The following is a 23,797-nucleotide window of genomic DNA, read 5'->3' as shown; positions in this document are numbered from 1 at the left end:
CACTATTAAATATATATATATTTATTAATTACCATCTGACTTGTACACAACAGGGGCCTAAATGTTTTCACATCTCCACCATCCCCCCTAGGAAAAGGAACAAAAGCTCTCCTCCCCTCCCCCACAGAGTAAAGCCACTTACTTAAGAAGAATCAACTCTAGGTGGCTCATTTCCTAGAGACACAGCTGGGTCCATTTGACAATTCAGTTCTTAAGTGGTAATTCCATCATTACCTTTCTCTTATGTCCTGAAAGACAGAATTTACCTACTGTAATTGCAAAAGACCATATCCTCACTGATGACAATACATGGTGGGTAATACGCTCATGAAGTGAGATGAATTGAACTCTCAGCTGGTAACAGACCCATAACCAGGATCATTAATCACACAGTAAGTTCCAGGCACATCTATTGGCAGTAATGGACTTCACACTGGAAAAATCCAACTCCTACTGCCAAGAGGTTAAAGGAGGGGGGCATTCTTCTTTATGAAAGTGGTGTTTCCCTAAGGAGCAGCAGCCTCAGAAAATATGACTGTCCTCTCCTATTTCCCATCCTTCCGCTTAAAGGCCTGGATGAGATTGCACAAATTAATACAAGCTGTTGACTCTTTTTTTTTAAAATTAGAGGAACTTAGGGATATATTGAATCTCAATGACCAGGATAAATGAGCAAAAATATAAAACTGTTGGAGAAAATGGAGGCTAATACATGGATCACTGTCTTTTAATTTTCTAACATAATATAAAAGCTTTTTTGCATGAACAATTATACATCAGCCATGCTCAACTTGAGCACAGTTCTACATATGATCATACCACTAACACCAAGCTAGCACAGTGTTTAGATAAGATGAGCTCATGGATGAAGTATCCAAACCACAACATGAGCAACCCATGGTTGAAGCTGAACTCAAGCAAGATGGAGGATCTGATGGAAGGCAGAGGAAAGAACTGCATCCTCCTTTGGTTGCGAGTACATATCCACAATGGGTCAATTCCATCTATAGGTTAGAAGTGCTACTGGATTCCCCGCTGGTGAATCCATAGCAGCACCCACAAATATTGCTTTCTACCATCTCCAGTTGGCTAAAAGACTCCATCCTAGCCTGGTAGATGATGTCTTGGCCTCAGTTATACATGCCTTCATAACCTTCCTTCTGGGCTACAGCAATGCGATAAACCTGGTCATGAAACCATCAGCCCCAAACTCCAATGAGTACAGAACCCAGGAGTACATCTAAGTGATGCAGGCTATAGCAAGCAGATGAGAACTCTCTCTGCTTCTCTCTATGCCGGCTTCCTATAAAATACTGAATCAAGTTCAAAGTCTTGGTCCTTATCTTCAAGGTGCTCAAAGGCCTGGGTCAAGTATATCTAAAAGACCGCCTATATCTCCAGGATGAAGACTATGGTTGACACCTTTGCTCCTCTAGTATAGTAGAGCTCTCTAAAATAAAACTCTACAGTAAGGGTAAAACAGGTCTGTCTTTTACAGACAATTCTCAAAAAAGAATTAGAAACTCTGGAACAAACTCCCCCAGGAAGTACAGACCATCCTAAACCTCCACCACCTTCCATTCCAAGTTCAAGATGCACATCTTCAACCTGCTTCTTTTACCACACACACCCCGCAGTGTGTACATTTAAAAACAAAACAATACACTGCACACACAACTGTTCCCTTGGGGAGAGGATGAGAGAGAGAACAAGCCACATGTGACAAATGCTAGTCCTATTACTCAATGCACTGTTGGAAAGTGCTCAGATACCACTGTGATGAGGGAAGAATAAGAAGCTCTGTAGAACAGAATAGACTAGACTAGCACGTACTCCACATATTCAGTTTTAGGAGAATAATGACCTAACTGAAAGTATTAAGGAAAAAAATGTGCTTGTTTTTAAAGTAATAATTGGTAGCTTGTTGTTGCAGTATTTAAACTCTAGAAAGTGCCAAGTTAAATTGGTTCATTTAATAAATCATATTTTAATCTAGCAAATGTGTTTGTTTGTCCTGGAATTTAGAATTAGCTAGATGCATTTCATTGGCTCATTTGTCCTGTATTATAAAACAATTATGTTTTTTGTAATAAATTACTACCATGGAGTTTCAGAGTAACAAATTGTTTACTTAATTTAATATAAAAATTTCTCACTTTTTTGTAGAGTGCATAATCTTAGAACACAGCTGGTGGTGAACTGAAGGTTGCAAAGGAAAACATTTGTGTCATTCCAATATACAAAATAAATAAGATCTGAAGCAAGCTAACTGCATTCCCTCAGATTACTCTTTTGCACTTTAGTGTCATTCTCAATTTAAGTTTTTGATTTTTGTTTTTCATAAAATCAACTAGCTAGGAACAGGCAGAATCATTCTAACATGACATGACTAACACAACCAGACATGTGTCATAGCAATGAATGACTCATCAGACGGGGAAAATTCAAGAAGATGCAGTTTGCCAGCATACAATACCTGACCTTTACACTCCCCCCAAGTTACTGCACATACACATCTCAAACACATTTTTCTTTTATTTAAAAGAAAAAAAGAACCAACAACTTGCCAAAGGGGGGAAAGAGATGTGGTATTTAGTCAGCACTGGCATTTTCTGATGAGTCACAAAAAGCACTGGTAAGTGAAATCCCAACCTTCCTGCAAATTTCACTGGAAATTCCAGAGTTCTAATCCTTCCCCTAACACGGATTTTTCGGAGGCCTTGGATAAGTGACTTAAGCTTGTTGCCTCACTTTCTCCCTCTGTATAAGGACGGTAAGAGTGATCTACCTTATATGGCTACTGTGAGGATTAATTAGTTAATGTCTGTAAAGTGCTTTCAAGATGTAATGCACAAAGCAGTTTTAAGTATTATTACGGATCCATCTGCCATTACTTTAATTTTTATTTAACCAGTCAACATACTGCCTTAGCATTACTAAATCTGCAGTGCAAACTTAAAGCTCCCTCTAATAATACTAAGTGAGGAGAAATATCAAAGGTAGCCCTGGTTTAAGTATACAGAGGAAACGGGACAGAGAGACGGGAGGGCTTCAGTTTACTAGGGCGATTAAATTTCTTTTTGAATTCTTGTGGTTATTAAGGGCCAGATCTTGAAACTGGGCTGTTCCCACATGAAGCCACATTGAAATCAACGGTGCTGCACACACGTCCGCTCACACATTACAACTTTCAGCATAGGGGCCCAATTATTTATAATGTTACTCGTTATACTATACATTTGAAATTTTCCTTTAACTACTTATATCTTATAAACATCAATAAGGACATAACACGGGGGAGGGGGAATAACATGAAGATGGTAAACAGAATTCTGATGGTGATAAATTGCCCACATATAGCGGATGATCTGATTTAAACACAAAGGGTAGACTAGTATCTGCGGGACTGATCAGTGTTTCATTTATAATTATGTGCATTTTTAAGCAATTAATCCAATCCAAATTTGAGCCAGCATGCAGAGAACAAGAAAAATTCTGCCATAAATAACTACTATTTTTCCCCCTGTTGGACCTGCTACAAACAGTATACATTATTCTCACTGTACTGAAAGGTAGCTAGAAGAAGAAGCCAGACAGCTCGGAAGTCATATCTAAAAGAGATGAGAGAAGATTGTTAAAAGAAAGAAGGGAAATGAAGAAAGATCTGTATGCCAGAATGAATAGAGAATTTGTGCATGTCAGTGAAAACAAAGAGGAACAGAAGACCAGGGGAAGCAATGTTGAGCCCGTCAAGAAAAGCAAGGAAGAAAACCAAAGCTTAAAAATACTAGGAAGAAAGATGAAAGACGGGGAATGACAGAGCTATACTGGATAAAAATAGAAATGAAAGAGCTACTGCAGCAAAGACTATTGGGAAACATGAAGGATTTTTATGCCAAGCTTTACTACATCATTTGACTTTCCCACCTTCCCACCCACAAGTGCCTGATGCCCAGGAAACCATGAGGCCCTCCCACTGCAGGAAAAGGGTACACTGGAGGAAAGCAGGCAGAAAGTTAGAAAGCATAAGGATGCCATTTGATGGTTTTCGACCGGGTTAGAAATAGCTCAAGGAGTTTTCAGAATCCATGATAAGAATGGGGAGGTACCACAGAGAGGAGAATGCAACAGCACCATTGCTTCTGGAGGAGACAGCACTCAAAGGGCACTGACTCAAAATGGGTCAGGGACCCTGGGAAATTACATTTCTAAGAGTAAGCCAGGTTGCTGAAGGGCTCACAGTCTTAGGGCTGCTTGGAAGGGAATGCTCTCTGAATGGCAGCTCTACCCACTTGCCTGCCTTTTGGGGAAGAGCAGCCAATGGCACTGCTGCGTGGGGCAGGCCGAGTTCTCTCTTTCTCGCCCCTGGACCACTCCGGAGCCACCACCATTCTCACAGGAGGGGAGGAGAAAGGAGGGAGCAGAAAGAGCCCGGCAGCTCCGCTCCCACCTCCTGCACTCCCTGCTGTGAGCAACGGGATGGCTCCTTTGCTTCTCCCTGCAACACCCAGCATGTGCTGGGGGAGAGGGGACTCTGCCAGAGAGGGAGGCGCAGAGTCCAGGAGGAGCAGAGGGGAGGCTGATGGAATAGAACGGATGTGGAGGCTAGGAAGGGCAGCAGGGAGTTTAGTGACTCAGCTTTGCCACAGGCAAGGATTGGCAGGGCAGAGAGGTGTCCTGATCACTCGGGACTAGGAGTGGCTGCAGAGCTTCTGCATCATCTATATACCATGGAGCGATGTACCCTGGAGGTACATACACAAGCTTTAAGGCCAAGACAAGGCAGCAGCACAGGATGAAACAGCCACACCACACCAGAGAATCCAGCCCAAAAGCTTATTGTACTGATGCAGAGTCAGAATTGTTAGTATTGCTATGGGGTCATTATTGTTCTATCAATCCTCCTTTTTCTTGCACAGGAATTAATTAGAGAGAGCTGGATCCTCAGCTGGTGTAAATGGTCTTGTCTCCTGACTTCGTCCGAGCTATGACATCGTACACAAAGCTGAAGATCTGGCCCAGACTGTCTATGAAATCTCTGCCTAGGAAACAGTGGTTTCCCCAAAGGGTTAAAAGCCCTTCCCTTTCTCCCTCTTTGACATGCTAGCAATTCCTCCCCCCCAATACATAGGATGGAAACTGATGAGACTGTTTGGGTTTCTATGGACAGACTTGGCACTCTGTTCACTTCTCCCATATCAAAATGACCTGTAGAATTTAACACAGATGAAGCCAATAGGTTTCTATAGGAATTGCTCTAAAAACAGGGAGAAATTAACAGAGAATGATCTCCTTTCTCGAGGTTCCTCCCCACGTCCCTCTTTTAAAAGCATTCTATAGCAGGGACATATTTCTGCAATGAATTCTACTGGGTTGTTCAAAAAAACACCACCACCACACTTATTACAATAAGTTTATTGTCTTCTATTAAAACCTATAGGACTTTTCCTTTGGGGTCACTTGAAATGCAATAATCACAGTTACTTGAACTTCTCACATGAAGACTTCACGGAGCTTCTGACACGCTCGTCAGTGGGTCATAGAGGATGCAGGGAGGGGGTTTCTAAACCCTATGGAATCTATGGAGGAGAAAGTAGCACTGATCCTTTAGGCTACCTCTCTCTGGTGCTGCCCAGCTTCTGCCCTCCCCGCTGGCATCACAGCTTCACTAGGAACTATGCTGTTCATGCTGCGTGATAACCCTCTTCCCAAAGGGCTGCCGCACAGAGCAGGAGTTCATGCTGCTGCTGCTACTAGAAGGGAGCATTAATATATAAATCAGGAGGGTGGATGGTCCTTTGCTTAACCCTTATTGCCCAACACACAGCACCATGCAAGGTAAGGAGTGGGGGGCTTGGGGGAGCTCTCAGGAAAGGGCGAGCATGAACTGGAGGTGCTGCTTCCACTATTCTCTGCTCCTTGCATCTACTCCTGCTTTTTCTCCCCCTGCCTGTGTAGATAGAGCGGAACATCTGGCTAACTATTATTAGTGGATTGGTCAGGGCTAGTGTGAAAGAGTCTCATTATACACATTAGGTCCATTATTTACATGATTCTATGGTATCACACATCCCGCCCCCACCCTTGTATTTATTTTTTTGATGATTAACGTGCCATTCTTATTTCCTCTGCACAGGTCGTAGTTGTCTGTTGTAACTTAGTAAAAACATAAGGAGAAGGGAATTCTAAAATATATTGTATGTACGTATAAAACCAGATTCTGATCTGTCCCTCAGCTGTTTGATTTTTGGGGAATGGAGAGGAAAGCATTTGCAGAGAGGGTGCTTTTCAATAAATCATAATTAATTATACCTGCACACAAAAGTTTTGGCACACAATTAGGGGACTAATTATATTGACGCTGGCATGGCCTATTTAAATGGACACACACGCCCCCAGATCTGCCTGGTTGTTCCGTTTTTTTTATTTAGGTACACAGTCAGCGGGTTTTTGTGTGTGTGTTTTTGTTTTTTGGGTTTTTTTTTGTTTTTGCTATAAAGCACCACCTGTTGAAAATTTTAAAGCAACTGCAAATGCATGCCTAATTAATCATGTAATTGCCATTGTTACAGGGGCACCTTTTTGAAAATGTAGCCATCATAATGCTTTGATGACATAAAAAGAGCACGAAAGAATTCAGATATACAAAGGCTCTCAACCTTGCATACTTTTGCAGAATTTTATTGTGCGAACTGTCCTCAGCTCCCATTATAGGCTCTGAGAAGCAAGGGCACTCGGAAACTTTCAGGAGCTGCTGAGTGTCATCCAGGAATGGCCTCGTTAAAACTTAAAGAAAATTGCAATCACTTTTTCTTGTGGGATAGGAATATTTAAGCAGAGTCTATTGTCTGATAGTGATTAATGCAAGTAGGACTTGTCTACATGGGGAGATTTTGCTAGTTATGTTGTTATAGTTATACAGATACTACCACTGTGTGGACAGTCTGAACAGTCTCATTCCATATAAGAGTTGTTTTTTTCTGTTTAGTTTAAACCCTTCCTAAGTGTAGGGTTGCCAGGTGTCCAGTTTTCAACTGGAACACCCGGTGGCTCTGGCCAGCACATGCAAGCTCCCTACCTGGCTCCACATGGTTCCCCGGAAGCGGCGACGTCCCTAGGCGCAGGGGCAGGCAGGGTGGCTCTGTGCGTTGCTCCCGCCTTGAGCACCAGCTCCGCGGTTCCCATTGCCCGGGAACCACGGCCAATGGGAGCTGCAGGGATGGCATCTGCGGACAGGGTAGCACGCAGAGCCCCCTGGCCCCTGCGCCTAGGAGCCAGACATGCCAGCCACTTTGGGAGCCACCTGAAGTAAGTGCACCCCACACCCTCTCCCGCACCCCATCTCCCTGCCCCAGTCCTGAGCCCCCTCCCACACCCAAACTCCCTCCTGGAGCCTGCACCCCAAACCCCTGTCTCAGCCCAGAACCCCCTCCCAGAGCCCGCATCCCTTCCTGTACCCCAACCCCCCACCCAAAGCCCCCTCCCACACCACAAATCCCTCCCATGACCCAACCCCCTACCCCACCTTGGAACCCCCTCCCACACACCAAACCCCTTGGCCCCAGCCCGGAGCCCCCTCCTGCACCTCATCCCCAGCCCCACCCCAGAGCCCACATCCCCAGACTGAGTCCTCACCCCCCTGCCCCAGCCTGGAGCCCCCTCCCACATCCTGAATCCCTCATTTCTGGCCCCACCCCAGAGCCCACACCCCTACCCCAGAGCCCCCTCCCACACTCCGAACTCCTAGGCCCCACGCCCCAGCCCAGAACCCCCTCCTGCATCCCAAACCTTGCCCAGACCCACCCTGGAGCCCTCACCCCCTCCCACACCCTAATCCCCTACCCCAGCCTGATGAAAACGAGTGAGTGAGGGTGGAGGAGAGCGAGCGACAGAGGGAGGGGGAATGGAGCGAGCAGGGGTGGGACCTCAGAGAAGGGGCGGGGCCTTGGAGATGAGGTGGGACAAGGGGGCAGGGCCAGGCAAGGGTGTTCATTTTGTGCAGTTAGAAAGTTGGCAACCCTACCCAAGCAGCATAATTACTGAAGGAAAAGGTCCTCTTATAGCAGAATAAGAGTGTTCACAGGTGAAGATTATACAAGTATAGCTTTCCTCTGTAGAGAAGACCTACGAATACTGCTGTCCAGTATTCTATCTGGTGTACTCTATCTTACTGCCCCTAAATCCTTCAAAGCACTTTTACAGAGGGATGAACAAATGGATCTAAACTTTCTCCCAAACGAGAAACAGTTTGAAGGTAAAAAGAATGAACTTAATTTGATTGTTTCCTAATTTTTTATGAGGAAACCTCTGGCTAGGGCTGGGAGCAGACATTCAGAAATGGAAGAAGAAAGTTTCTCCTTGTGGCATTTCCAACCCAGTTTTGCAGACTCAAGAATTTTGGATTAGGTTTGAACAAACCAAAAAATTTTTGGTGATTATCCAATGGAGCCTGCAAGCATTGGGATGTTTTTTCCAATCACTATGTTTCTGCTTATTAGAATACCATCAGGGCTTTTCAGTGAATGGCCAATTTTATGTCCAGTTATAAAACAGTGGCTTTTCTATATCCGTATTTAAAAGTAAAACCGTACTGCTCAGTGTCACCTACTAAAAAGAGCAGTGGATGGATTTTATGCTTGGCTTGGTCATTGACCTGCTGGGTGATCTAGGGCAAGTCACTTCACCCCTCTGACCCTCAGTTTCCTCACCTGTTAAACACGGGGTAATGATGCGGACGTCCTTGGGAAAGTGCTTTGAGATCTACTGATGAAAAGTGCTATGTCAGAGCTAGGTAGTATTATATTGTACATTTTAAGCACGGGGCACAGGGTATACATGCATGAAACCAGTTGAACATATCAACAGCTTCATGCCAAATCTCTCATATTTGCATATTTGCTCATATTCGCAGCCTGACGAAATAGAGATTGGGATTTTCTCAGACATCATATACTGGAATAGCGAGTACACTACCCTGGCCTATGTTTGATTGTATTGTTGTGGAGGAATCTACTAATCTGTTCCCTATGTGGCATTCCCATTAAATGCAGTGGAGCTGTGTACATGTGGAGGTGATAGGGTTATTGGCTAAAGCACCAAAGAGCAGCATCTCAGCCTAATATCTAGAGCTTTTTGTAGATAACAGGCATTTTGTGCTCATCACTGCCTTCTCTCACAGCAGTTACACTTTTTAAAATATTAAAGCTTTTACAGCTGGATATAAGACAGCCTTGATTAATCCTTTCAGAGAGCAAGAGTTAATGTACAAAGATAGCTGCATTCAGGGCTTTTTGAAAGTTCTAACAGTCTTCTTAGTTAAAGGTAAAGAACTTTTTTAAAATGACATCCAGTACTGGCAGAGAATACTAATGCCGCAGTACACAGGATAGTTTGCTAGAAATTTTAAAAGGGTCTGGTATCACTTTTCTGTTTCGGAACAGAAAGCTGGACCATGCAGAGGTGGGGGAGGATGAGTCTGGAATGTCAACTCAAGTGTAGTTGAAAGGATGTCTCTATGATTTTTGCCCAAGAGCTTTCTGCTTCTTCATTGCACAAAAACACCCAACAAACCAAAACAAAACAAAATCAGTTTTTACAAGCCTCCAGGGTCTCTCACATGATATTCTGTAGAATATAAACTCTCACATTAAGCATAAAATGATAACAAATGAAAAACTTCCCCTCTGGACCATAAAAATCTCTCTGCAGTATACACATGTAGTACAACAGACCAACCATGTATTACATAAGTCTCGTGGCACCAGAGCAAGAATGCTGCTTACAGCAGGACAGTCCTTTCTGGACCGAATGTGCCTTATTCAAATTCCACAAGTGATGGGTGAACTGTGAGTCCAGAGAACAACCAAATGGTGAAAGCGGCACCCGAAAATGGCATGGATGTCCCCAGTTTCGGATGGCGGGGAAGGCCCACTTGTAAATCTTAATGTGCCCAGCCTCTCAAAGGGGAAAAAAAGGCACCAGATAGAAATTGCGACTTGCCCCATTTTGCCAAATGTAGCAGATGTTTCCTTGATGGTTACATAAGCATTCAGAAAAGAAAAGCCCTTGATTCAGACTAAGGGACATGTCTGGTTTAGTTGGGCATTAGCTACTTGCCCCCAGTTACACCCACCCTACAATCCCACTGTAGTCTGAAGGCACAATCTAGCCCCAAACTTGCGGAATTAGGAAGCAGTGTGACTAAGAGATGTGAGTAGGAAAATGGATTGTAGACGGTAGAAACAGCCTAGACAAAAGGCCCATCAGAAAATGTGAACATATTAAATCCAGTATTTACGGGGGATGTTAATGTGACAACTCCCCAAGGAGTACAGAAAGAGCTGGCTGCTGTTGGGAGACAATCCACTAGAGAAAGTAATCTCCACTGAAAGAGTACCAGAAGCCCAAACACTACATTGAGGCTTTGTCTACACTAGACAAAGGGGTGGGGGGGAAATGGACAAAAGTTTCACTGCGAGAAGTGCCGGGGTGGACAGCACTATGTTGGCAGGAGATGCTCTCCCGCCGACATAACTACTGCCACTCGTTAGAGATGGTTTAATTATGCCAGTGGGAGAGCTCTCTCCCACTGGCATAGCGTGGCTACACGGGAGACCTTACAGCGGCGCAGCTGCGGTGGTACAGCTGTGCCACTGTAAGGTCTGTAGTGTAGACAAAGCCTTAGTCATACCAGAGCAAACCCTGGTTCCATGGGAGTGTCCAGAATCTTTATCTTAGTTATATCACAGGCCTCTCTCACCGTGGTGTGTAAGCTCTGGGTGGAATCTAATTTGGCCCAGAGTGTCTTCTGGTTTCTTCTGATATTTGTGCTGTGCTTTTATGTTGAATAGCTGACACAATGGCCAAATGTGATTAAATGGGCTTAGATTGAAAGAAAAAGAAATAAAAGCCTCCTGAAGGACCCCCAGGGGCAATGGGTTGGCAAGCGTGTGGGGCAGGATATTTAGATGGAAGCACAACTGGTAACAATCCCAGCACTGAAGGGCAGTGTCAGAATCTGAATGAGGAGCTTGGTCGTGACAAACAACTGACAGACCTTCTCATTCTCAGAAACAGGGATCAACTGTTATTGTTCTCAGGTTTCTGTACGGATGCTATAGTTCAACACAAGTAAAGCTTGGGGGTGGGGGAAATAGGAGACAGTATAATTCAATTATCTCCATCACTTCAAATGGCTGATTGGGAGCCATCACTCAGAAAGCCATCCAGATTTCAAGAGGTGGCTAATCACCTCTCTCTCTCTCTCTCTCTCTCTCTCTCTCTAATTCTGTCAAAGAAGGGCTAAATTAGGGAATGACAATTTGCAAAGCAGGAATGTATTCTCTCCTAAATCAGGTCTGGAATAGCCATGAGATGAACTCTGATAATGCAGTCTGCAAACCCTGAGAGCCAAAGCTGGGCAAAAATGTTTAATATGGTCAAATCCTTTAATCCTCATATCTGCTGATGCAGAAATGGAATATTTCTACCATTTATTACCAGAAACATTATTTTCCAATTCCATCAATGTAGCCGGAAGATCTTATGCAGCAAGGACGGTGGAGGCTTGCATTTCCTTAGCTGGACCATTTTGATTCTAATTTATTTAGACACAAAGCAATATATCCAAAATAAACAGCTCTATATTTCTTTAAAGAAGAAGAAAGTCTTATTTCATCAATTCGTCTAGAACTTTTTACCTTCTTCTTCGCAATCCTGTAAAGTTCAGTAAGTTGAATTGCCCCCAAAAGCTTAGAAATTAATCAGTCATGCAATGAAAGAAAGAGCCTTCTCTTTCCCATAATACAAGAAAATTAAATATCATTAACCGGCTTCAGGCTAATACAGTGAAAATTGATCGATCCCTCCCTTTTCACACTGTCCTATATCACAAGCGCAATGAGGTCAGTTGATAAGGGCTAGTAAATTTTGAACAAATAAAAGGAAATACTTCTATAAAGCCAGTCTATAGAATTTTCTGTTACAGGAGGCCATCAGGTAAAACGCTGTGGCTGGATTTATAAAGGCTGGATGATGTTTTGATCAACAATATCTGCCAAGAGAAGGGGATGGGCTGGGGGACAACACCAGAGGGAGACGGGAGTGGAATATGGTAATGGTGATTAAAATTTCATACTTCAGGGCACAAAACAACAGGAATCAGGAAGGCTTTCCTCACATTGCATTGCACATATTGGCTAGCTGTGTTATTTGCAGTTGGAGGTACATCTTCCTCTGAAGCATCAGGGACTGGCCACAGCAGGATTGTGGACTTAACGTATAATACTTTACTACTTGCCTAGCAATTTATATCTTCAAAGTGCTGTTCTGAGAGTAACTAAGGAATCCACATAGCACCCCAGTGCAGTCAGGTAGCATCATATCCTGCATTTTACAGATGGGAAAAACTGTAGCACAATATACTGGTCCAGGGCAATGTAGCAAGTTTGAGTGGGGATTAAATTTACTGACTGAGTTCCTGGCTCACAGTCCAAAGCCAAATCCACTAAGCCATACTGCCTCTCACAGATAAACAGTCAGACCTGGTATGGCAAAGCCTATTTTCCTAAGATTCTGGTGATACAATGCTGCTTTGATTCATTCCCACAGCTCGTGAGTACAGATGAGAAAAGATGGACTGATCACAAGTAAAAAGTTAGTATTTATTAGCAGTTCATAACAACTATTATAATACATTATTCCCTACTCTCTGCTACTTAGATTTTAAACTCTTTGGGGGACTCATAGACTTTAAGATCAGAAGGGACCATTGTGATCATCTAGTCTGACCCCCTGCACACTGCAGGCCAAAGAACCTCACCCACCCACTCCTGTAATAGCCCCTTAACCTCAAGCTGAGTTACTAAAGTCCTGAAACCATGGTTTTAAAAGACTTCAAGTTACAGAGAATTCACAGGTTTCAGAGGAACAGCCGTGTTAGTCTGTATTCGCAAAAAGAAAAGGAGTACTTGTGGCACCTTAGAGACTAACCAATTTATTTGAGCATGAGCTTTCGTGAGCTGTAGCTCACGAAAGCTCATGCTCAAATAAATTGGTTAGTCTCTAAGGTGCCACAAGTACTCCTTTTCTTTTTTAGAGAATTCACAATTCACACTAGATTAAACCTGCAAGTAGCCCGTGCCCCATGCAGCAGGGGAAGGTGGAAAAACCCCTATGGTCCCTGCCAATCTGACCCGGGGCAAAATTCGGGACTGTCTTTTTGTTCTGTGTTTGTGCAGCGCCTAAGTGTCTTGGTCCATAACTAGGATTTCTAGGTGCTACAAAAATACAAATAATGGTAAATAACAATTCCCAGTGTATCTTCTTTTACTTGCACCAAACCTCTTGGATTCTAAATTGGGATTTTCAGAAGCGTCAAGTGAGTCAGGAGAACAAGTGTAATTGAAAATCAACAGGATTTGTGCTCCTAAGTCACTTTAAAAAAAACAAAACAAACCAAAAAAACCACCTCAACCTAAACTTTGGGGGCAAAGCTTGTCTGTATCTTTGTGCTTTTTACAATACCGAACACATTATTGGTGCTAAACACAGAATTATTAGTAACAAACAACTACAGTTAAAGATACAAGGAAGGCGATGTAATATCTTTTATTGGACCAAATTCTGTTGGTGAGAGAGACAAGCTTTCGAGCTTACATGGAGCTCTTCTTCTGGTCTGGGAAATATATTCAGTGCCATACTGCTAAATACCAGCTGGAACAGATTGTTTAGCATAAGTAGTTAACACATATTTCAAGGAACCATTCAAAGTAGCCTGTTAACACCCCTCCAGTCACAGGGGGGGAAAGTAAGGGAGGTGGGGGGGAACGGTAGCTGTCCATGTCTCTGTTCAGTCCATGATTTTCTCCCTACCTCCCGCTCTGACTGGAGAGGTGTTAACAGGCCACTTCCCCTTGAATGGTCCCTTGGAATATGTGGTAACTACTTATACTAAATAACAGGTTTCAGAGTAGCAGCCGTGTTAGTCTGTATCCGCAAAAAGAAAAGGAGGACTTGTGGCACCTTAGAGACTAACAGATTTATTTGAGCTGTAGCTCACAAAAGCTGATGCTCAAATAAATTTGTCTCTAAGGTGCCACAAGTCCTCCTTTTCTTTTTACTTATACTAAACAATCTGTTCCATCTTCTATTTAGCTGTGGCACTCTGAATATGTTTCCCAGACCTGAAGACGAGTTCAGTGTTAGCTCGAAAGAAGTTGGTCCAGTAAAAAGATATTACCTCACCCACCTTGTCGCTCCAACATCCAGGGACTGACATGGCTACAACACCACTGCATGAAACAGTGATAGGTGTGCCTTTGAAAATCTCTGACCCAGTCTTCCCCAGCCATTATTACTAAAATGCACTGAATTCATTTCTCACAGATGTCCTCGATGGTGCTCACAGGTGATCAAACAAAATCCTAAGCCCAAGAAAATAATTTTCTAATTTTCTATACAAGCCAATGCTAAATCAGAAACATCCTGGTTCATTAAGGAGCAAGTCAGAGGCATTCGCTCCAGAGTCCCGAGATGAAGGATTAACATTCGGGGGAAGCACTTAATTTTCACAGATGTAGTGGGCAACCAAATGACAAATTCATAAATGCGCAATTGATTTTGATGAATCAATGCATTATGGAATTTATCAGGGACTGCAGACATTTTACAATCTGATCTATAGAAAAGGGAAACATGGAGAGTAAACAGAAGTATGTGATCATCCACACTTTGATTTGAGAGAGCCATAAAACCTTTTACTGTTCCAAACATTTCTAAGATAACAGCAGTTTCTGTTTTTCATCCAAAAGGTGGCTGCACTCCTTCAGCAATGATACATTCCTCACATGTATACCTCACAAGGGCCTGATGCGACAAACTTCACTCTCAGGGGTAGTCCCATGAAGTCAATAAGGTTACTTACTTTAGTATGCAATAAAGGCAGGATCTGCCCTTTCTGGTGCAAAGTAAAAGATTCTATATACATAAAAATATCTACATATCAACAGTGAAGAAATTGTTAGAAAAAATATGTTTTTTGTTAACATTATCTTTATCACGTTATTAAATTCTAACTTAAGGTGGTTCAAGGGAATTATCTAAAATAAAAATATGTTTCTCTTCTAATGAAGAAACCTTCATTTTACAACAGGCAAGGGCAAAACTGATGCACAAGAGAGGTTACCTCTTGGGAAAAAAAATACAGGTGTGACAGTCTTTGCTTCCCATAGAATATTGTTACGTGGACAAGAAAATCAAATACTTCACTTACCTTATGTTTCAATCACTCATTGTCTATCAAATATCATATTATGCATCTTGATTATGCTGTTATCAGGAGCAATGTTGAAACAGCCATTGTTAAAGCTAATTCAAAATGCTTTCTCCGCTGGCATCTGCATACATTTCTTTGTACATTAGGATGGGGAAAGTTTATGGTGGGTGACTGACTCCAAGGCTGATTTAACATTTGCTATCAGACAGAAATGCACATTCACAAATACACTGAGACTAGTAAATTATCCCTGTTTTCTATTCCCAAGGCCCCCTGTCTGTAAAGAAAACTATTTACATTTGCCATCAGATTGATACGCAAACTAGTAGTAAACAAACCATGACTCTACATTGCATTTCCCAGAGTGCCGTCCATATGGGAAGTCATTAGTTTTGGCCTTTTGGGGACAGATTTATCAAAAGAGACATTTTACTCCAAGCCTAGTTTTACTATTAGACCGGCATGTAGATCTTCATGAACCAGCAAGATTGTTGACCAGCTGCAGGAATGCTTATCTCTACTGACTATGAGCAAGGTTTTGTGCAGACTTGGCAATCACTGTCTCCTAGTTCCCCCTTCACCCCCACATATGTTATAGGCAACCGAACACAAGGGTTTGGGAAGAAATGCACTCTCTATTTTAACTATAGCGCTACTTATCACACATGCTATGTTAACTAGTGAACCATGGTGGGAAGAGTCACCATATGGCACCCTAACCCAAAATGAAATAGCCAAAAGGGTTAAGCGTACATTTTACTGAATAAAGCAAATCTAACAACCCCAGTTATATACCACCTGAAATCTGAGTTAAACAAAGCATTAGAATTCAGAATTTAAAAATCGCAGTTTGGAGAAACACCAGAGTAAATTAATTAAAGTTAGATCATGCCTTGGACTGCACCTTGCCCAGGGGAGTAAGATCCCCTCTTATAGCTCTGTGCAACCAACCCAGACCTTGGGTCCAGGCACATCACCCCACCATCAGGATGGAGGGGTGCCAGGGCCAAATTTCCAGCTTCGCTCAGGGGCCAGAGCTTGTGAGTCCCTGTCCCTCCCCTCGTTCATTGTGCCCCTCGGTGCCTGGGTGAAATTTAATGGCCTGGGATACATAGGAGTTCCGGCTAGATGATCTAATGGTCCCTTCTGACCTTAAACTCTATAAATCCATGGCTGTGTGCTGATGCAGGAGTACCAGGGAATTAGTTAGAAGCTGCAGTGCCATAGTCTAAGAACAAAGTCACTGAGTGTGAAGATGAAAAAGGCATTCACTGGGTAAAGCATGAACAGAGGGCTCGAGCTTGATAAATCAATGGGAGCTGTAAGAGCTGAATACCACTCAGGATCAGGTCCATAAATAGGAAAGACGTATTGTATGTGTTTTAGTGAAGGAGTGGCGTAGATTCTGAGCCCTGGACTAAAGACAAGTTGATCTGTAATTTGATAGGCTGCTCTCTTTGTTAGCCTGCCGGCTATTGTTAGCCTGCTGGTTGTTCTATGCCTCCTTGGTTAGCTTGACCCCAGATTAAGTCTCTGCCCCAAATGTTTTTGTAGACCTTGGAGCAGCTAGGCAGGAATACAGAAATCAAACCAAAATAGAATCAATCGCCACATTAAACAACAGCTTTTCATTATGCCATTATAAACAAGAGGGAAACAAACACTTTGGACTAACTATAGCCCATTTTGCACGGCAGCACTTTAACACAACTCAAGAGTTTAGGATAGCCTTAATTCACTTTGCTTTTCATCAGAAATCAATGCAAAGGACCGGATTCTGATCTGACTTACGCCAGGATAAATCAGGTGTAGGTCCACTGAAGTTAATTGACTTCCTCTGAAGTTCCAGCTTGGCTGGGACAGTGTAAGGTTTTAAAATGGAGGTCTCGGCTATTGCTGCAAGACTTTGGGGCAGATTTGCTCCTCATTATCTGCAGCCCTGAGCCATCCAGGAAAAGAACTAGAAGCTCAAGTTGCTCTGCTCTGTGGCTCCTCACTCTCTCCAGAAAAACAGTCATTAAGGCAAACCCAACTTTGGAGCCACTAGCTGTTTTAATGGAACTATCTAATTCTTTTCCTGGAGGGGGAGGAGCTCAACAGCCCAGGCCAGTTTCGATCAGTCTAGTCAAGCCATCAGTTCTACCAGCCAGAGGCACCTGCTTCTCTGCACTGGAAAGAGTGACTCCTCCACTCCTTGGCCCACTGAAGTCAATGGAAAGACTCTCAATAACTTCAGAGGGATTTGGCTCAGCTCCAGAGTGTGTGGCTCCTCTCCCAGCAACCACCAGGTCCAGGCCAGAATCATCGAGTCCCCCATTCCCACCTACCCCCAAACCGCTCCCCAGGGACTCTCTCTGCTGCTTCTCCCTGAGTAACTGCATGCACACACCCCAGAGCCTTGGCTTCTTTGAGGAACTGTCCCAGTTTTATTTTTAAATATTAGCCACTATAGGAGAAAATTCTATATTAGACCACATTTGACAGATAAAGAAGAACTGATCAAAGAACTAAAAATTAATAGTAGTTTATGTACAAATGATCACGACTTGATCACATGTATAATGTGCAAACAGAATAAAGTCCACACTGGTAATCATAATATAGATACTTGGTGCTTTAAAAGGGCCAGTTTCACAAAGCTGCAAACAATTGGCCAAATCAGCTGAGAGGAAGAATTTAATCAGAAAAATGTGAATGATAATTGGGAATTGTTTAAGAACACTTTACTAGATGCCAAAAACCCCACAATCTATACAGGTTCTTTTTGTTTTTTGTTTTTAAAAAAGCTAGTTTAGATAAGTGAAGGCAGCTATACAAATAATATATAACAAATGGAAGAAATGGGAAGTTGATAGTAATGAATATAAATCAGAAGTTAGGAATTGGAGAAAATTGATAATGGAAACAAATGAACAGAAGTAGAAATCGATAGTCAGCAGAATTAAGGTCAATAAGGAATTTTTTAAAAGTATATTAGGCACAAAAAGAATCCTAACAATGCTACTGGTCCATTACTAAATGGAAATGATCAAATTATCAATAATAATGCAGAACAAGCAAAAGTGCTCAATAAATATTTCTGTTCTATATTTGGGAAAAATACCAGATTATGTAATCATATCATTCAATGATAACACTCTTTCATTCCAATAGTATCTCAGGAGGATGTTGAACAGTAGCTACTAAAGTTACTTCTTAAAATCAGCAGGACCAGAAAACTTGCATCCACAGTTTTAAAAGAGTTGGCCGAGGAGCTTGCTGGACCATTAGTGTTGATTTTTAATAAGGTTTGGGACACCAGGGAAATTCCAGAAGACGGGAAGAAACTTAATGTTGTACCGCTTTTTTAAAAAGGGTAAACTGGACGCCTGTCAGTCTGACATTGATGCCTGCAAAGATAATGGAGAGGCTGATGCAAGACTTGATTAATAAAGACTTAAAGGACAGTAAAATAATTAATGCCAATGAACCTGGATTTATGGAAACTAGATCCTGTCAAACTAACTTGATATCTTTTTTGATTTGAAGTGTGGTTGATAACGGTAATACTTTTGGAAAGCATTTGTCTTAGTACCACACAACATTATTATTAAACAACTAGAATGTAAAATGAACATGGCACACATTAAATGGATTAAAAACTAGCTAATGGACAGGTCTCAAAGTGTAACTGTAAATCACAAATCGTCATCAAGTGGGAGTGCTACTACTGGGATGCCACAGGGATCAGTTCTTGACCCCACACAATTTAATATTTTTATTAATAACTTGGAAGAAAACTTAAAATCATCACTGATAATGTTTGCCGATGACACAAAAATGGGGAAATGATAGATAAGAGGACAGGTCGCTGATACAGAGTGACAAGCAAAGCAAACAAGAAAACCATATGCATTTTAATACAGCTAAATGTAAATGCATGCATAGGAACAAAGAATGTAGGCCATACCTGCAGGATGGGGACTCTATACTGGGAAGCACTGACTTTGAAAGAGATTAGGGGGGTGTGACAGATAATCAGCTGAACATCAGGTCCCAGTGTAATGCTGTGTCCAAAAAGGCTAATGCAATCTTTGGATACATAAATGGGGGAACCTGGAGTAGGAGTAGAGAGGTTATTTGACCCCTGTATTTGGCACTGGTGTGATCTCTACTGGAATATCCTGTCCAGTTTTGGTGTCCACAGTTGAAGAAGGATGTTGAGAAATTGGAGAGGGTTCAGAGAAGAGCCACGACAACAATTAAAGGTTAGAAAATGTGCCATATAGTGCTAGACTCAAGGAGCTCAATCTATTTAGCTTAACAAAGAGAAGGTTAAGGGGTGACTTGATCACAGTTCATAAGAACAAGGGGAACAAATATTTGGAAAGGGGCTCTTCAATCTAGCAGACAAAGGTCTAACACAATCCAAAGGCTAGAAGTTGAAGCTGGACAAATTCAGATTGGAAATAAGGTGCACATTTTTGATGGTGAGAGTAATTAGCCATTGGATCCATTTACCAAAGGTTGTGGTAGATTCTCCATCCCCGGCCATTTTTAAATTAAGACTGGATATTTTTTGAAGAGATCTGCTCTAGGAGTTATTTGGGGGAAGTTCTACGGCCTGTGTTATACAGGTGGTACAACAAGGTGATCTGGCTTTGGAGTCGATGGATCTATGCAGTATTAAAACACCAATTTGAGATTAGAAACAGGCCCAATGTCAGTGACTGACAGAAGAAGGAAACAGTCGTGCTTTTGAAGTTAATGAATTGGTTTTGATAACCGTTTTCTAATAAAAGACATTCAGTTCAGTCAATCTGTTGCAATCCTGAGTTTGTCATTTTACCACTGTCATGTTATTAGATACTATCAAGCAGACGAGAACAAGTTGCATGAACTAAAATAAGTGTAAGTTTAAAGAGTAAATTAGCTCACAAATTTGTGGATCAGGTTATTAAGTGAAAGAGAAACTTATGTCAAGGTGGAAGGAATTAGAATTTGAATTTTAACCAGAAGAGCATATTTGCAGCTGATATTCTGATGAATATTTTATTTTTAATAAACCTTCCTATCACATTCACTCAAAAGTCTTTCGAAGGACGGATCAGTAAGCAAATCTGAAATAAAAACAGTGTTCTGAAAAATGAAAAACAAAAAACCCTTCAGCGCTCAAACTCCCTCGTGAATAATAGGCAAAAGGAAATAAGAAAACTTAGTATAAAAAAAGAAGACGTAGGATGAATAAATAAGAGACTTATTTGATAGGAAGAAATTGGGTATCTTGTCTTCGTAATTCTGGCTGCTTAAAAATGTTGTGCCATAAGCAGATTTTCCTGACTGCACATCCCTTACTGAATGCATAGGAGTTCAGCCTCAATACCAAACTCAAACTGAAACCTTACAAATGGTTCTTCAACATCAACATAAACCAGAGGACTGGCTACAGAATATTAGGTGTATCCATGTGATTTTGACAAAACCGGTGTACTCAGAGCAGTATAAGGTCCAATGCTTCGGTATATTCAGGAACTCCCTCTTCCAGTTTACAAAGGATAATGTCCATTTTCACCTTCAAAAAGGGTAGGTAATTATAAATACATTCCTTTTACTCATGATATTTGAAGATACTAATTGTTGCCCATGGGAGAGAGTTTAATTATTTCTGACGAATAGCCACGGCACGGAATCAGGAGAACATGACAGGAAGAGTACAGAAACTGTGTTCTAGTGCTTAATTGCATGTCTAGCTTGCCTTTTCATCCTGAAAAATCTGGCATTGATTTTTTCTCCCTCCCAAATGATTTCACAAGATAGTCAGTTTAGCAATACAAAGTGCATCCAATTCAAAAAGCATCACGACTCCTTTGGCCAGGGCACCTACGATTTCCTATCACATATAAGCAAATCAAAATGTAGATTGCTATGCAACTCAGCAGCAGGATAGCTTGGGCTTGTCAGTTTGACACTGGTTTGAACAGACGAGGGCATTCAGTGACAGCTGCCTCTCAACCATCATGCAGAACACACTCACAGCGGAAAGGCAAATGGAATAGACAATGCAATTCAAAACATCAAGGCTTTATGACCTTTAGTAAGTAGAAATGCTAGTATATACTGATCCATCTAGAAACAGGAATTGCCATACCATTAGACCAGCAGTCCATCTAGCTCAGCCGTCTGTCTGTGGCAGCAGTCAGGAACAAGGGCTTCTGAGGAAGTGCAAAGTTGACACTTATGGAATATCTTGTTCATAAGTTTCTTCCTAGTCCCCATCTGTTAGGGTTTGCCTTATGACCTGCAGCATCAGGGTTTATAATCCTTTTTTTTTTTAAATTCTATTTAACTTGTCTTTGGATGTTCTTAATACCCAGCTACATTTCTAACACTGAATTTTGTTTGGTAATATGCATTTACAAAAGCCAATATTTATTTTAAATGATCGTTTTACCATGTATTTGTCCAAAGTATTTTGCTGGTAGTATCAATTGCTCCAGAAGCTGAACTGCAATGTTCCACATGTGACAAAAGATCTCTGATGAATTACCTAGACTCCCTGTACAATCTATCTATGAGCAAAATTATGATGCCATCTGTAGGGGATGGTGCTGCAGTCAGACCTCCTCCTCCACTGGAGGTTTGTGTGTATATACATTGCAGGACTGGGTTTGTGTATGTGGATGTATACCTGATACCAGACTCTAACAAGTTAACATAGTAGCAGATTTTCTTTAGAGGAAATCAAATAAGAAATACACCTCAGTACTCACATGTCTGTCAGTTTCACAATCATGCTCTAGAAAATTGTACGTTTCACAAACGTTTCTTACATTCTCCCATAGCAACCATAAAAATAAAGCAAAGAAAGCAAATGCCATATATTCTTACATGACTTTGCATCATCATCATTCTACAACCAATTACTCCTCAGAAATGTTTCTATTTTTTTTTTCCATTTTGAGAATGATTGTTCCTGAATTATGATAAAAAGATGAAAATGGGAGAATTGTGATGGTAGGAATAACGTGGAGCAACAGAATTTGTCTCGTCAGTCTAAAATCCTAAGAAAATGGGTGTCTGGTATGGTAACATATGGTATTTTATCAGAAAATATTGCAACATTACGAAGGGCCCAATCCTGAAAGCACTCTGGGGAAGTCTGGAACCTCGCTGAGTGTCAGGGCCAGGCTTGGAGCAGATGTACAGGGATTCAGTTCCTCCCCTCCCCTTAGAGTTGCCAGGGGTCCAGTTTTCGACCAGAATGCGCGGTCAAAAAAGGGACCCTGGCAACTCTGGTTGGCACCTCCAACTGGGCCGTTAAAAGTCCGGTTGGCAGCACAGTGGGGGCCCGGAGCTAAGGCAGGCTCCCTGCCTGCCCTAGGTCTGCACGGCTTCCAGAAGTGGCCGCCAGGTCCCTGCAGCCCCTAGACGCATGGGCAGCCAAGGAGGCTCTATGTACTGCCCTCACCCTGAGGGCCGGCTCCACAGCTCCCATTGGCCGGAAACCACAACCAATGGGGGAGCTATGGGGGCGGCGCCTGCGCCCACAGGGGCGATGCATGGAACATGAAACTTTTTCACTAGGAGGGTGGTGAAACACTGGAATGAGTTACCTAGGGAGGTGGTGGAATCTCCTTCCTTAGAAGTTTTTTAAGGTCAGGCTTGACAAAGCCCTGGCAGCGATGATTTAATTGGGGATCGGTCCTGGTTTGAGCAGGGGGTTGGACTAGATGACCTCCTGAGGTCCCTTCCAACCCTTGATATTCTATGATTCTATGATCCGTGGCCGCCCATGCATCCAAGTGCTGCAGAGACCTGGCGGCTGCTTCCCGGGAGCCGCCATAAACTTCACCAGGACCCGGCACCCTGAACCCTCTCCTGCACCCCAACCCTGTGCCGCAGCCCAGTGTCCCCTCCTGTACCAAAACTCCTGCCCAGAGCCTACCCCCCACAACACCCTGCTCCAGCCCCTCCTCTATCCCAAACCCCTCATCCCCAGCCCCACCCCAGAGCCCACACCCCAACCCCCTGCCCCAGCCCGGTGAAAGCGAGTTAGGGTGGCGGAGAGTGAGCAACGGAGGGAGGGGGGATGGAGAGAGCGGGGCAGAGCCTTGGAGAAGGGGCGGGGCAGGAGTTGTGTGCGATTAGAAAGTTGGCAGCCCTGTCTCCCCTACATACATACAGCCTGAAACATAGCTCCTGAAGAGCAGCACATTGTGGAAGCTACTCCAGTCCAATGGCTAAAGTAGCCAGGCCCTTATATGTCTACCTGCAGAGAGGGGGCATGCTGCAAGCAGCAGCAAATAACGTATGCTCAACTCCTCCAGCCCACTGCTAAGGGGCGCTCCATAACCAGGGAGGACGGGGCTGGAGGTAGGACAAGAAGTAACGGGCTTAATCTGTAGCAAGGGCACTTAGGTTAGGTATTAGGGAAAACTTTCTAACTATAAAGATAGTTAAGCACTGGAACAGGCTTTGAAGAGAGGTGGTGGAATCCCCGACATAGGAGGTATTTAAGAACAGGTTAGACGAACACCTGTCAAG

The 23,797-nt window shown here is 42.7% G+C and overlaps 1 protein-coding gene across 16 annotated transcripts in view; it reads right to left on the bottom strand.

Moving 5' to 3' along the window:
• The window catches only part of DAB1 (DAB adaptor protein 1), a 677,908-nt gene that overhangs the window by 474,870 nt on the left and 179,241 nt on the right, over positions 1 to 23,797 (bottom strand). Inside the window, exon 1 of one of the 16 annotated variants that reach the window (XM_073357551.2) lies at positions 143 to 242. The exons of the other annotated variants lie outside the window; for them this stretch is intronic. The gene's annotated coding sequence lies outside the window, so the exon portion shown is untranslated. Of the gene's footprint in view, positions 1 to 142; positions 243 to 23,797 lie in introns of those variants that run through there. 16 annotated transcript variants of the gene reach the window in all.

The sequence above is a fragment of the Lepidochelys kempii genome, chromosome 8, assembly GCF_965140285.1.
Source record: "Lepidochelys kempii isolate rLepKem1 chromosome 8, rLepKem1.hap1, whole genome shotgun sequence".
NCBI lineage: Eukaryota > Metazoa > Chordata > Testudines > Cheloniidae > Lepidochelys > Lepidochelys kempii.
Note: the sequence above shows the minus strand (reverse complement) of the source record. Positions and strands in the feature narration are given on the sequence as shown.